This window comes from Lepidothrix coronata, unplaced genomic scaffold (genome assembly GCF_001604755.1).
Source record: "Lepidothrix coronata isolate B3197 unplaced genomic scaffold, Lepidothrix_coronata-1.0 Scaffold125, whole genome shotgun sequence".
NCBI lineage: Eukaryota > Metazoa > Chordata > Aves > Passeriformes > Pipridae > Lepidothrix > Lepidothrix coronata.
In genome coordinates this window covers 6936-20904 of record NW_016690305.1, presented here as the reverse complement: position 1 = coordinate 20904, position 13969 = coordinate 6936, and the positions used below count along the sequence as shown (strand labels likewise).

The window sequence follows — 13969 nt, the reverse complement described above, 5'->3', positions numbered from 1 at the left end:
AGAACACTACACCCGAGGGCCTGCTGGTTCTCCTGCCTTCTCTGACAGAGAGGCTGTTGAGCATCCTCTGGGCTCTCACTTGGGCCATCCAGGAAACAGTATTTAAAGGGAGTAGATGGTCATTGACTTGGACATGCAATCAAACTGATTACTCACCACAGCTTTCAATATACAAGGTTCTCTTAAACGAAACTGGCACTTTTAAGTCTCATTTGTTCACCCTTTCTTACGCTTGTGACCCCTTTGAAATGGTGCTCGCTTGATGTGGTGAGAAACTAAACCCAAATGCAATAAGGAAAGTCCCACTGATCGTTCACAGATTTGTATTACTTACATCCCATCCAGAAGGGCTCAGGTATTTCTCGACCCCATGGTTTCATCAGCACTACAACCAAGGCGGTTACTGCTCTCTCTCACACTCACACGGCCTTTGCTCTGTTGTGCAAACAGCTGGCAGTTGTTCTCTGAGAATTAGTCCACCAGCCAGAAGCTGCAAATATTTTATAAGGCTTCCTCCTTGATTTAAAGGCTTCACTGAAAGGAATCCGTTCAGAGGTCTGTGTGCCACTGGCATCAGCCGTGCCCGTGTGCAGCCGTGCCCGCTCCCAGGGGTTGCTGCAGACAGTGCACAAATGAAGGAAACATCAAAACCCTCCAATGCCCTCCGAGTTTTTGTCTTTGCTGTTGGACACCAGGGATTTATGATTTCAATGGTTGTATTTTTTCAAAAACTTCATGCTTTTGAACAAAGAAATGAACCCTTCAAAACACTGCTTTACATGCCAGTTCTCACCCAACAGCTGTTACAGATAATATTCATGCCTTATTATTATTCATGAACGTTCAACTGAACCATTTTTTTGTTTCCACAAATGTTAGGGAAATGGCTGCTTTCTCCAGAGCTGAAAGGGTGTTTGTGCAAGAACAAGAATCCCTATTATTACCTTAATGGTCACTATTCTCAGTTGTTCATTTCCTCCCTTTAGAAATTTAAATCATGCAATCAGAACAGAGCACCACCACCACCTCACTTGTAAGACACTCACTCCCAATTCCAGAGAGAAAATAATTCGAACAGGCTATTTCTACAAAACTGTTTATCCAAACTACTCTGTGAATCAATGTCATGTTTGTTGAAATGAGAAGGAGTAAAATGGCTTGGAAAACAGTTAGTCCACAGTGAACACTGGCATTATTTTTTATCAATAAGCTAGTGATCAGCTTTATTTCTGAACAGCTCTGCACAACCAGACAGCATGAGAGTGAGAACTGGGGGTGAAAGGAAGAGGATCAGAAACTCCTTGAGGAGCTTGAGAAAAGCTTGACACTTTTAGCTCTAAGTATTTCCTTTTCTACTGAACCTTTAGTGAACATTATCCATCTTAGGGAGTTTAAATTAAATTTAGTAGAGTATTTTGATACAAGAATCTGGCATTCTCCAATCTACTTATATGGCAAATGGATTTATGTGATGCACAAACAGCAGTTTTACACCTGTAACGCATCAGTAGGAGAAACAGGTATTTTTCACCTCTTCTTCAAACTCGCTTTCATGCTTGATAAACTAAAGACTTCCCTATTTGAAAAGCTTCTTTAGAATAGCATTTGAGCAACAAAGTTAATCCTTGCTCTGCCTACATGCCTGGAAAACAAATCCTACAACTCATTCTGAAACCAAAACAAGGTTTAGATTAGATATTCGGAATAAATTCTCCACTGTGAGGGTGGTGGGTCCTGGCACAGGTTGCCCAGAGAAGCTGTGGCTGCCCCATCCCTGGAGGTGTCCAAGGCCTGGATGGGGCTTGGAGCAACCTGGGGTAGTGGAAGGTGTCCCTGCCCATGGCAGGGGGTTGGAACAGTATGAGCTTTAAGTCCCTCCCAACACAAACCATTCAGTGAATTCCAAGAGTCTCCCTCACCTGTGTCATTGGTCACCTCGGTGTTTTCCTAAGCAGAAAGTGTAGATTCAGAACCACATCTGTCCCAAAAAAGAAGCTTCAGTGGGTGCAGAGGTGGGAAAACTGCTTTAAACACAGATACAGGGTAAGGATGGTCGCTTTTCTTAGGAGCACAAAGGCACACAGAAAACTGCACACGGATCTGTGCTGGGGTCTCTCCCAACACATTCCCAGCCGACATGAAAAGAGATGACTCGTGACACCAAGTTCACAGGTACCAGAACATCAAGACAGGAAAGAGAGTATTTCAAGGGGTTGCAGAAAGGCCTTACTACACATGTGAGGAATAAAAGGGCAGATGAAACTCAGGTAGAAAAATGTTAAATAATACACGCAATGTAATCCTGACTCTACATATGCTGTGATGGGCTATAAATTGGTCATTTCAGAACCCAGCCTTGAGAGTTAACAAGACTTCTGAATAGAAATGCCAGTTTGGTGCTCCCCAACTGTCAAAAAGCAAAGACAGTTACAGGAAGTAAGAACAGAAAAGCAAACATGGAATTGTAACTCTGATGGAAGTACAGACACAGACATTTCTTACCATCTGAAAAAGGATTCACCTGAACTAGAAAACACTTTCAGCCTAAAACAGAGATAAATAAGCAGGCACATGGACAAGGGCTATGGAATGTTGTGACACAGCAGATTCCTGGAGATCAGCTGTCCACTGTACCTGGGACTGGAATGGGGGTGGCAAATGGAGCTTGCAGGTGGCCAGTTCACAAGGGCTGGGGAAGCAGTTCTTCACACAGTTATTTATTTAAGACTGTGAAACTCATTTTCACAGAACGCTGGAAGTGCCAAGAGAATTAAATTAGAAAAATTAATGGAAGTAACAGCCAAAGGTGTCACCTCTGACTCCGGGAAGTCTTTGAGGATGCAACACATCTACGATAATGATATTCTTGCCCTGTCCTGGGGCTATTTTGCAGGCTTTCAGTCTAGTTGCTGTTGGATATAGGGCCTAGGCAGACCCTCATGGTCTGACATGATACATCATTCATTAAAATAATTAAAAAAACCTAACAAACATAACACAACTTACTCAAAACAGATTTAAATTGGGTTTTAGTACAATATCTGTGTCCCACTGAAGAACCCTTCAGTGGAACTGATGTAGGGAAAGTCCCTTGTAAGAAAAAATTTAAGCATGACAGGTCCTTTCAACATGTTTATACATCTGTTCTGTTGCACTTGGATACAGAAAGGACCTAACTTTCAGAATGACAAGAATGCTCTTACATTATGGAAAAGTAAAATCAAAACAGAAGCCTAGAGAAAAATAATAAAAAAATATATCTCCCCTGTCCAAATTAAGTCCATTACAACAGCATTGCCACAGTGAGGTGTCTGAAGCTCTCGGCAGCTTTGCTTGGCAGGCTGAAAAAACAGGAATCTTTCCTTTGTGATGCATGTAGGATAAATCAAGCACAGTTTTACTGTTCTTAACCGTGTGACCTGATGATCACCTGATCACCTTCTGTAAGTTATTATCCACTCATACCTTGCACTATCCTTTCATCAGCCATATCATAAGGATACAAGCTTATTCTGGCTGGAAAAGCCTATCCACAAAACATACTTCTGATCTTTCGATGATAACCTGAACAATACTCCCAACCACAATCAAATAAGAAGCTTGTACTGAAGATTTCCCCTAGTCTGCAAGTGCAAATGGCAGGGATAAAAAGGGAATTCAGAATGAAAAACCCAACCCCTAGGACACTGATGGTTGAAAAGACAAAGCACGAGAAAGCACGAGAAAGCACGAGAAATCAAGAGAAATATCTCTGTGATTCAGAGAAAATACATAATTAAAAAAAACTTGGAGAACCCCATGCAATCAAGGCAAGAATCAATTGTGTGTGCATGGGGCAGCCCTCAATTCCCTGGAGGATCGAGCTGCCATTCATATGCTGAAGAGATTTCCAAGAACCAATTAAATCCCAACAGAGGGAGTGGAACACAAAGAGGGAGAAAAGGAACCTAAAACCCCAAAACTACCAATTTCCAGCTGCAGGCTGCCACACACCTGCAAAGGTGGGAGCAGCCAGGCTGAAGGGTAGGCAGGAGGACAGGGCAGACAGGAGGACAGGGCTGGCAGGGAGGACAGGGCTGGCAGGGAGGACAGGGCAGACAGGACAGGGCAGGGCAGGCAGGAGGACAGGGGAGGCAGGACAGGGCAGGGCAGGCAGGAGGACAGGGGAGGTAGGACAGGGCAGGGCAGGCAGGAGGACAGGGGAGGCAGGGAGGACAGGGCAGGCAGGAGGACAGGGCAGGCAGGGAGGACAGGGCAGGCAGGGAAGACAGGGCAGGGCAGGCAGGAGGACAGGGCAGGCAGGACAGGGCAGGGCAGGCAGGAGGACAGGGTAGGCAGGGAGGACAGGGCAGGCAGGGAAGACAGGGCAGGCAGGGAAGACAGGGCAGGGCAGGCAGGAGGACAGGGCAGGCAGGGAGGACCAGGCAGAGTCCTGGGCTCAAGCAGAGGCCTGGCTGGCTGGGCTGGGGGCTCAGGCTCTGGCTGCACAGCCTGTCAGCCTGAGCTCACTGCTCCCCATTAATCATCTGGTGCAAACCTGGGCTTCAGCAGAGCGCTGACATGAGAGCCAGGCTCTAATAAAACCCTGACAGACTGAAAGGGAGGCAGCCTCCTGCCTGTCTTCCTCCTTCCCTTTCAAATGTGGGGTAAAGGCTGGGGGAGAACAAAGAGACACCAGCGACTGGTAACAACTTAATATCTTCGTGCAGCTTTATCAGGCTTTTTAACTAATGACTAAAGCAACTTCACCTCTACAAAATCAATCATCATGTCATAGAAGTCTGAAACACTACAAAATTAAGTGCCTGCCCCAGGGATATAGAGCATGTGTCATGTTTAAAGTGAATCTAATTCTGCTGGGGGTCCCTGGATGTTACTTTTTACTTTCATGTTCCTTGGAGATATTCAGAGATGAGGAAAGACATGGCAAAAGAATCCAGAATTCATGCCTTCCCTTAAAAATATGATTCAAGTAATCCTTTAACTCACTTATCAGAGCTGTGTGCTTATCAGAGAAGTGAACTCAGTGATCTAAATAATTTAACCAGAAATACACCAGTGGGAACAAGGCTGCAGCAGTCCAACAGGATGGACAACACACCCTGCTTCTTCCCCAAGATGCTCAGCCTTTTAACAGAAAGGCAAACAAACCCCACGTGTTACCTCCTGAGTCCTCACTGTAACCACTTCAAACTGACTTTTCTTTTTAATTTTATTAATTAAAACCAGAGGGTCTGGAAACCATCTGTTTTGAGCCACCATCCTCAAATCCAGACAAGGGCAAGCAGGTGAAGATAAGCACGTGTGGTATTTGGTAGGTACAGCATTCCTGTTCAAGGGCAGATGAACAGAATCAAGGCTGTGCTTCTACAACAGGTGCCTGTAGGTACAAAATTCCTTGAATTTCACTGGGCAACTTTCACCTTTCTCATGAGACTGTGTCGTGTCAAGTTAGTTTTGACATCAGTATCTTACTCTGGATTGCACCAGCAATGTGATTTAGTCTTTGTCACTCAAAGATACTGAAGATGGGTATCCATTTTTAAGAGGGAAATAACTCAGAAATTTTAAGAAAATGACTGATAGCAGGAAAGAGATAGGCCCAATTTAAAATAAATAAATAAGTTCCTAATTTAGGACTTAGCAGCTCTTTTCCCTACTAGCAGAGAGAGAGAGAAAAATTATACTATCCCCCTCTCTTCTGTATATAAAAAAGAAAACAAAAACTTCTGCATTTAGGCTCACATTCTCTGCAGCCTCTTCCTCCTGGCAGAAGGGCAGAGTGAGGGCTATGAGTAGCACATGGGCCTTTGCCTGGTCCTCATGGAAGTGCAGCCCTGTTCTCCTGCACCACTGAATCACTCACGCCTTTCTTCCCTCTTATGCCATTTAGATAAAAAACTCTTCTAATTTATGAAAAGGAAGATTTTTCTCAAACTGAGTCAGACACCTACAAGTGTGATCAAGGCTTAACTTCCTAAGCAATTTAAAAAAAAGAACATCACATTCTCGTTCAAGTTTTTGTAACCCCTGACTAGATATTTATGTGACAATGACTTCAACTACCATTATCAATGGCTGTTGCACACAACCAGATGAGACCATGAGAGCTTTTCTCTACAGACAGAAGAGGTGGTATCTGTACAGTGCTTTGAGTTTTAAATTGTTTCTATTTCAGTCCTGTTTGCAACCATACTAACCTTTTAACAGCAGGGCTCCTGCCAAGGATCAATTACTTGCCAGGGGATTTTTTTTTTTAAAGCTCAAATTTGATACAAGCCTCGGATTCTTTTTCCTCCCTTTCATACAATATATAATTCCAAGCCCTCACTGTTCACAAACTTTCCAAGAACTGTATTTAGACAAAATGTAAACTGGCATATTTTCCATTCACTTCATGGAAATATTCCGAACCACTTTTGCAAGCAGCTGAAGATGTGCTTTTATCTTGCCATGAAGTCATAAAGTTTAATTTGCAACATCACAGTTGCTTCTATGGCAACAGATGGTGACATCAAACACAGGATCATGACTTCACTGTAGGATCAAGAAGGATTAGCTTTGCACCGAGGAAGTTAAGATCTAATACAAACAAATAGCTATAACAACTGCAAAGGGAATTTACAGCGGGATGGTTTACTCCTTGTGTAAATGTTCTTCTTGTTTACTCCAGCATGAAAATCCCTTTAAATCAACCAGCTGTTTGTAAATTAAGCACAAATGGATTAGCTTAAAACAAGTTCAAAGGTTTAAGATGGGGTTTGCACACATACCCAGTTGTGAGCCTACAACTTCCACTGACACTCAGAAAGAAGAGGCCAGAATTACAGTATCGTTCCCTCTCCATAACCTCAAGGACTTTCACCTGCCTTAAGCAGGCTGTAGTGTGAGTGCAGCACACTTGTGTTTAATTTTGAGCACAGCTTGTTACCCCTGAAAACCTTGTGGGGGCAGTTATTTAATTACACAATATATTATCTTTCCTAAGAGATTCCTTATATGGATGAATTCCCTGGCCTTTCACCTTTCTGTTGCCAAAATAAGACCAAACAGAGTGGTCCCAGCTTGAAAGGCCCCTCTAGAGACACCTATTTATTACTAATGTCCCTAGCTAGAGCCTACCCTGGGTGGGACAGCATGTGCAATCAAAGAATCAGCTTCCCCTGAGGAAAAATATGGAGATGGATCTCTCCAGGACACAGCTGAGTCTGATGGAAATCCACGTTCTGCAGCTGTTGCAAGGACTCTTGCAGGTGGGAGAAGAGACAAAAGCCTTACAGCAGCAGCTCAGGGGGGGAACTGCCCCTAGGGAACCACCTTTACAAAAAGCACTGACCCAATTCTGCTCCTCTTTGCTGGGTTCCCAGGCACAGCCCTCAGCACGTTGAAGTGCCACACACACGCTGAGCCGAGCGACCGCTCACGCGCTGACACGCGACTTCATCACAGCAGATGCCACGTCTTTCAACAAGTGGGATTTAACTTTCTGAGAAGTTTTCAAAGGGATTCTGCTGGACTACAGCATCCTCTGTGTCTCCCCAGACAGTTTTTACGCTGAAACAGTGCCAGCCTGGACAGCTTTGCTGCCTGCAGAAGCAGTGAGCTGGGCACTGTGAGCATCCCCCATGGCAAGAACTGCCACCGGGGGTATAAAGGTAACTCTGACTTCACGCCTGGTCACTCTCATGCCTCTTTGCTGAGATGCCAACTGGGGTATGAAATTCTGTTCCACTATCAGAGTCTTCTTTTATGCAGACACATCAATTAGACTTCTAGTCCTGTTGCATAAAGCAGATTACGTTGATTAGCAAAGCCCTTGAGGAAGGGTAGACTTTGAGCAGTTCGCTCCAGAATTAAAGCCAGGCAATAGCTGCAGCACACAGCAGGGCAACAGGCTCATTTTAAACCTCACCATCCATCTCAGAGGTTTGTAAGTGCTCTCTACTTTTATTAGAGGATTTGGCAGACTTTGTTGGACTATCCTTACCATAGTTAATAAGCATTTAACTTACAGTAAGGGACTCACCCAGGTAAATACATTCACTTTGCATATGCACAATTAATATAACACCAAAGCAAACCAAGAAAACAATAGCATGAGGGACACTATGGATACTGATGTAGTGGGATACATTGCTTACATTCACTTCCAAGCACATTTAGTTTGAGGTGACAGATATTGTGACCTTCTTCCACACATACTTATGTGATAACATGAAATCTTTCAGTCTGGGTTTATCAACTCTAGTTTTCTTTTCCTGCCGCTCCTCAGGTCCAATCAACTTCCCTGGTGTTCCTACTGAGCTCAGCTCCTATCTCAGTAACACTATTAGATATTGTCTCCTCTTCAAATACTTCTAAAAGGAAGACAAAAGCTAAAAACTTGCTGGCCAGAACTAAAAGCATTTTTTATCTCGAAACAATAATCATTCAGTGAAATAAAAGACTGAGAGAGAGGGGAAAAAAACCAAAGAAAGGCAGAAACCCTCAATGCTGCAGACATTTGACAAGCCATTTAAATTCTGTGCCTCAGCACCAAGAAGCAAAGCCTGGCAATAATAGACCCTCTGCCCCCCTCCTTGCCTGTTGGGTTCTCAAACAGGGTGCTCTGTGTGATACACACAGGAGGCTGCTCTGCCTGAAGAACATGGCAACTCCTCTGCCAGCTTTCTGCAGACCCACGAGGCAGAGCAGTGGCTCCATCTAGCACTGCCTTGGAGACCAGAAACAGCAAAGAGACTGCAGAAGCAAGCGTGCTTCAGTGGTGTGGAGGAAGAAAAGACAAGGAGATGTACATATCTGGATCTTTTAGCAATTAGCCCAAGCAACAGGAGGAACAGCCACTGAGCACACACTGAACAGGCGCTGAAGGCACCTACAGGAAGGGCCAACTTGCAGAAAACTATTTTGCAACATCTGCGGCACCTAGAAACATTAAAACTAACATGTAAGTGTTCCCCAAATGGTGGGCAGGTTCTTCTGGAATGAGCTGTGTGCAGGAGTCTCTGGTCCAATTCATCCCTAGGTCTGAGGAGAAGGAGTATCATTCCTTCCCTACCAAACTGAAAGCAGGAAAAATGACAGTTCCTGCACAGAAAGCAAGGAATGGTGAGGGATGAACTCTTCAGGGGAGGCTACAGAAATACATACTAAACTCCCTTCCTAAGAGAAATCAAGCCCGAGCTATTAGAGGAGAGAGCCCAGCACTTCATGCATGAAGATGCTGCTGATGAGTAATGGTCAGTAGCAGTGTTGCTCTGGATGTGTTTAAACACACACTCAAAAATTATAAGGATGGTTTGTGGCCTTTGGTTTTGCAAAAAGACCTATTTAAGATCCAAGTTCTTTCAGCGTTTCTATAATGGCTCTTAAAATCAATCAGGTGCCTGCATTTGACCCACTTCTGCTCACTGCTCCAAAAAAGCAATGCATCCTCGGAGTGCTGACCAGCAGATGAACCCAGGGCTGAGGCTCACTGGATCCACCTCATGTAACGCTGCTCATTCAAGTGTGACCTCCAGAGGCTCAGATCCCCATTCATATTTCATATTCCGCAGATGTTTTTCCCCCCACTTTTGCTGCCTGGTTTTAATGCATCGCTGGGTCTCCGTACAACCCACGCTAAAATAGATCTTACTTTTTGTTGTAAGCAAGCAACCAGGTGAAAAGCAAAACTGAAAGGCCTGACAGGCCCAGCTTCCCACTGACATACTCCCTTGTTTATGTCAAAAACCAGGGGCTGTAAGTGACAAGAGAGCAGCAGAGAGCGGAGGGTGCCCAGAATCATTTAAAAGGCACCAGTGGCTTGACAACCTTCAGCAGGCCAGAGTCGATGTTTGTCAGGCTAGGAGGGTGGGATTGCATTAAGCTGAATTTCATTAGGAAAAAATAATACTCAGAAACTATTAAGGGGTCCCATGTGGCTGCTTCACCACATTTAATTTAATGTCTTTCCTCTCCAGCGACCAATCCACCCCCCACTTTCTTACAAATGATGACTTGTGGGTCTTAACCTTACAAGTGAAGATACGTTTGGCCCATTAGTTACCCTATTTAAAGGCTTTTGTTAACTTATAGTAAAGAGCTTGAGCCACGGTTTTACACGGGGGCTCCAGATCAGAGAGGCAGATGGTGTCATAAAAACACCTCCCCCTACCCTATTTATGCAACTTCTGGTGTGTAATCGACATTCACTCTTTATGTACCATTTTCCAGGCACCAGGTTATCCCCACAGATCTCGAGCTGGGGCAGCGAGTGTCTGAAATGCTGGCCATGAGGAATGCCTCGGGCAGAGTGTGTGCTGGAAGCTGGTCTTACTGGCCTATTTCTTGGCAAGAGCGTCCCAAACAGCAAAACCCAAACTCCAAATGCAAAAAGCCTCATTGAATATGTAAAAATTCTATTTGCATTTCAGAAATTAGAAATGAAATAAAAGACAGAAACTACTTAATCTACAATACAGCCTTGATGCTACAGTGCCTTCTATGTCTGTTTTAATTTTTTAAACTTCTTGTTCTTATTGCCCAGAACCAGTTTGCCCAACAAATGCATGTATTTTCCCCTTCCAGAAAGAACTGCAGGAAAGATAATAAATCTGACTCTGCTGGCTACAGAAGAGGATTTCCCAGCAAACTGCAAAGTTCACAACCTTCAAAATTCATCTCTTAGATGACTCAAAAAATAACGTCTGCAGAATTAAGGAATGAAAAAAAAAATCCTAACACAAGCAAGTCTCTCTTTTACATTACTTTTCTGAAAGAAACTGGAAGGCTAAAGGAGAAAAGAACCCACAAATCCCAAGTACTCAGTACTGAGGAGTGTCAAGAGGCAACATACAGGTTCATTAATAACAATAATAATTAATGAACAACCTCTTTAGATACCCTGTCTCATAGTCAATGAGTAAGATCCCTGCAGAAAAGGTTTCCAAAGTCTGGTCTGTTTGATTTTCAGAAGGAAAGGAGAGTATTGTGACTTGCTGGTAACACATATAAATTACAGAGCCACGTTAATTCCATTGCTGAAACAATGGAATTGCAGAACACCACTTCTCTCTTTGTGCCCCGGCTGCAAAGCCCAGTGTGGTCACTGGCTGACAGGGGGCTGGAGGCAAGATCCTGCCCACCAGAGTCTCACTTGCTGAGCTCTAATACCATGACATGTACAGCAATGAGCTTTTATTGATTTTGCATTTGGACCTGCCTCGAACACTCAGGTCGTCTCTCTACAGGAAAAAAAGATTACGTGGAGTGTAGGAAGGACAAATCTGGTGCTAAAAGTAACAGAAACTGAACAAATGGTACTTCAACACTTCAAAACAAATCAAACTCTTTCTCTAAAAACAGAAAAAAATGCTGTAAGAAAATAAAATATACAGGGGAACTAATAGAAAGTACTGATACTGAAACACAGAAGGAGCTACTGGAAAGAGACATTGGCTCAAATTTTCAGCTGACTCTGTTCCAAGAAACTCCCTTCCTGTAATCAGTCTCTGTACCCACAGTCAATTCTGCTGGGCTGTGGGTATGTGTTCACCAGCCCTGCCCTACTTGTTTCCCATGGGAATACCTAACCCAGCCAACACGAGAAAACCACCCTGTGTGCATCCTTCCCTCCTTCCCAGCACAGGCATTGTGGGAGAGTCAGCACAGCCACCAAGGCCTTGAAAGGTGTCCTGGAGGAAGTGGGGACCACACTAACCTGCTTCTGTGACTCTCAAAACTGAGACTGGAGGGAAAGCCTGCATTCCTTCAAGGGTCAGGGAATGTGTTCTGCAGGAACCTGGGAGCGACGCTGCCAAAAACCTCAATGGCCAGAGCGCCCAAGGAACAGCCCATAGCCTGACTGCAAGCAACACCATCAGCTCATGGGACCTGTGCCAGGTCTACAAGATGCCCTGGGCTGCCTTCCAAATTATAGAACAACCCAGTCCACAGAGTCTGTCAGCAGCACAGTCCCAGGGGACCATGGGCTGCCAGGACCAAGCTGCTGCCCGTATAGACTCAGGCAGAGCTGATGTAACCACACGGCTGCAAGCAGAGATCTTCCTGTGTACCTAGACCAGGCACCAGTCTGAACACACAAGCCCCAGACTGTCAGTCTAAGAATCTCTTCCATAGCACAAAAATCAGTGGTGACTGTCCCAGCTGAAAACCACAACAGATCATCGTGGAAAGTCACTCTGTAGAAACCCATCACTTTGGACAATTGCCCAGCAGCTACATGTCCACAGGTGGACAGACACATTCCTGGCCCCTGCTCATGTAATGACTGCCAGGAGCCCTGTGTTCCCCCGGCTTCCAGGTTTGCAGGGACAGCCTGGATCCCACAGATGCAGAGGTGCAGGTACAGCTGTGCCAGGTGCAGAGCAATGGCAGAGTGCTCATTTGGAAGGCTCAGAGCGAGGCAGAGACTAATGACCCACAATGACAGCGCAATCAGCAGCAGAGGTATCATCACCTCTGCCTCTTTTTTGCACACCATTTATAAAAGCCAGGGCAAGGTATTAAACAGCACCTGGGCTCAAAAGACCATAGGATTTGCAGTGCAGCTGGAATGACAAGCAATACCTGGGGCCATGATTTACCTGCCTGCTGCTGGCACTGGTGACCCAAACTGGAGTGTGTGCTCTTTGCACGACTGCATGGGGAGGGGGAAAGTACCAAAGCCTGAAACGGGACACAGTCAGCATCTGTATTTTTCAATTTGTGATCCTGAAGTCAGATTTCACCTGTTCTATACAAGCAATCTTCCTCACCCCTTTTGCTATAATTTGTTTTAGTTCATATGAAACTTGTGAGAGGAAGTTCAATAATTTGTGAAGCGGTGATGTATAGAAAATTCACTGCAGGCTACTAATAGGTTATTAATAGAGCAAAAATTGCTGCAGATTAGAGTACATAAGCATGCAGCCTAATTGCAAAGCAAAACGTCTATCACACTAAATATGTGGCACTTGCAGTGAAATACGTGTCCTGAAATCTTGGTTTTCTTTGCACCACTTATCAACTCCGTGTCATGTTAATCCACAGAAGGAGTCGTGCAACAGTGCGGAAATTCAATGAGAAGGTTTTAAAGAAGAGGTAACATGCTAATAACATAATCCTGCTTTCTATTCTGTCAGGTAAGCTGGAGTCTTGGAGACCCTGGAAAGGTGTTTTATGCTAAGCAAACGTCTGACATTTCTCCTTGCTCTGCAAAAATTCAAAACAAAACAAAGAGATGGATTCAGGTCTCACAACTGATTAAGTTCACCAGAACTGTGCTTAAAGACCCTGAAGAGACCCTGCTAACAAGACAGATTCAACTCTACCTAAAACTTTATTGAGAGCACATTTTCCCAGAGAGTCCATGAACTCTAAGTAAATCCCCCCACACTCCCCTCTAGGAACCTATTCCAGTGCCTAAGTTCACCACTTTTTCCAGTATAAGCACAAGTTCCATGGCTGAAATTTAAGAGCATTCATTCTTGGGTCATGTTTCCCCAGAACATGTAACACCAGCCCCTCGCAGCACCAGCAACAGCTCCAGTGGTTGAGCTGACAGCAGTTGCTGCTGCTGTCACGGGCTGGTCTGCACATTATCCCTCCTCCTCCATCCCAGCCCTTGCCTGTTTGTCTCCTCCTCGAATGAGATGACAAGTTTAAGCTGAGGCAGTCATTAATAACATGGTTTGGTTTGAAGCTAGCCCAACACAGGAGCTAAAATAATCAAGACTTTTCAGAACTACTACAGTACAAATGATGCACAGCCCCCAGCAGAGCTGTCTCCTGCCCAAATGTGCCTCCTCTTTGTCACTGCAACTCTGAGCAGAGCCAGGAGGCCCCACCATGGCACAACTGCTCTGACAGCGACATCAGCAGCACGGCTGATGACCTCTTTATCCTGGCCAGACTGGCACCCAACTCCACACACGGGACAGGCAGTAATAGGATGGTTCAGTTCTTCTAAAAAGGAATATCTTTTCTT

The 13969-nt window shown here is 44.7% G+C and overlaps 1 long non-coding RNA gene across 2 annotated transcripts; it reads left to right on the top strand.

Moving 5' to 3' along the window:
* Positions 1–6123: 6123 nt before the first annotated feature.
* Positions 6124–8939, top strand: LOC108502909. 2 transcript variants are annotated; one of them, XR_001876656.1, is made up of 4 exons: positions 6124–6574; positions 7112–7253; positions 7368–7655; positions 8626–8939. It is a non-coding gene; the product is annotated as an uncharacterized LOC108502909 (long non-coding RNA). The 2 variants fall into 2 exon arrangements; XR_001876655.1 differs by having other exon boundaries at positions 6124–6647.
* The last annotated feature ends 5030 nt before the right edge of the window (positions 8940–13969 follow it).